Source organism: Fulmarus glacialis, unplaced genomic scaffold (genome assembly GCF_000690835.1).
Source record: "Fulmarus glacialis isolate BGI_N327 unplaced genomic scaffold, ASM69083v1 scaffold13153, whole genome shotgun sequence".
In the NCBI taxonomy this organism is placed as follows: Eukaryota; Metazoa; Chordata; class Aves; order Procellariiformes; family Procellariidae; genus Fulmarus; species Fulmarus glacialis.
In genome coordinates this window covers 84,601-86,480 of record NW_009204969.1, presented here as the reverse complement: position 1 = coordinate 86,480, position 1,880 = coordinate 84,601, and positions in this window count along the sequence as shown.

The window sequence follows — 1,880 nt, the reverse complement described above, 5'->3', positions numbered from 1 at the left end:
GTCTGGTTTTGAAAGTACTTAGCACACTGTGGCAGCAGGGCATTAGGAAGGACTCCTGAGAGAAATGGAGTATGTCTGTAAGAGGAGGCTGTTGCCAATCCTATGTTTTGGTGCAGGTAGAACAAACAGTGCGCTAAGCTAAATGCTCGTCACTTTTGAATTTCATTTAAGGTGCCATTATGAAACCAGCATGGCTCTTATTTTAACACAAATATTAGAGATGAGAGAGCACATTCAAGACCTGCTTGCTCAGTGCACGTTAGTTAAATTAGCTGGACATTCCTTGTGAAGCACTGAATAATCCTGTTGTTCTGTTGGTATTTTGAGGGCAGGCTCAGCTGTACGCAGCTTTAATGTTACAGCTCTTCTTAGACTGATGGACCAGTCTGCTAAGACTTATTGGCAATTCAGTTGAATGTCTTTATAAAGTGTACAATTGCCTTCTAGTTTATGCCAGGTGAACAAATGTTTCTTTTTCTCACAGCCTGTTCACCTACTGTGCTATGTGTGGTATCGGATCCTATGCACTCGAGTTTACTTTTGTATTTCATGTTTGGTAACGATGCTCCTATAGAGAGTTGTATTATAGGTATCCTGTAAGAATCTCTGTTGTTCTGTTCTCTTTGCAGTTGGATGGTTTTTTTCCTGCTTATTCTGGAGATGTACATCTGGCTTAAGCAGTCATTCGGACCATGATCTTTTTCCTCCTGTAGATCTTGGGGTCATTCTTAGGTCTGAATAGAGATGTGAGGGCTTTCATTCAATTACTGCTAATGCTGATTTTAGTTTTCTACTTTTCTGCTGACTCTGCAAAATTTTTCTGGTAGATCTGTATGACAGGCCTCATCGTGCCATGGGATTTTCTTATTATTGCTTTGTTCTATCAGTCTACACGAGAATTTGGAAATAACCTACGTGGGGCACTTCTGATATGAAAATACCATCACCAGCTTCTGCTTTTGTTGTATCTTGTATTGAATCAGTTCATAGAATAAAAAAGTCTCTCCTATTCGTCACTAAAAAGAGCCTTCTTGGATCAGAAGATCAAGTTGTGCTGTCTCGTGTCACAGCTAGTGATGACAATTCTGAAGGCTAAACATTGTTAAGCCTGGATGCTCTTGACCGCCTTCAATTTAAATGGGTAAAAGAGTAGCTTGAGAGATGATTTAGAAGCAAGGGGAACTGTACTGCAGCAGTAGGACCTTACAAAAGTTTACTGATGTGCAAACCATAAAGAATCCAGTTAATGCTCCTGGAGTGGTTGGTTCGTGCTGATGTTTGTAAACATTTCTGTCACCAAATTAAGCAGATGTCACTGAACATGAACACTAAATCCACATAAGGTGTCCTTCTAATTAACCTTGCTTACTTATTCTGGGAGAATATGATCTCTTGTTATTGTGCAGGTTAGCAATGAATAACATGAAGAACATTGCTGCTTTTCTTTCTTGTGTACCTATGTAAAGCTTATTTCTGAATTTCCATAAATCAAGTAGCACTCTACATTTTCCAAAGTTTCCTCTACTTGATGCCATAATTTTTAGGGAAAATAGTTTATATTGGCAAAAGCTGCCACTTGACTGAAGAACATTAAAGCTGGTTTTAGTTTAAAGAGTGAAACATGTATAGACTGGAGATAAATAGCTCTCCTAAAAAGGAATGTATATTTACACATTCTTGGTGTAATAGCAGAGGTTATTTTTACATGTTTCAGATTTACATTCCAATGTGGCATAAAGTGAACATTGTGAAGCAGGATGTTAATTCAGTGGCTTTCAAGGGTTGGTAGAGCAAGCTGGGCTTAGACAGTAAATGCTGTATTAATGGTTAGCAGTGACAATTTCATCAACATAAGAATTGCAGGGTATAATTAACATCAG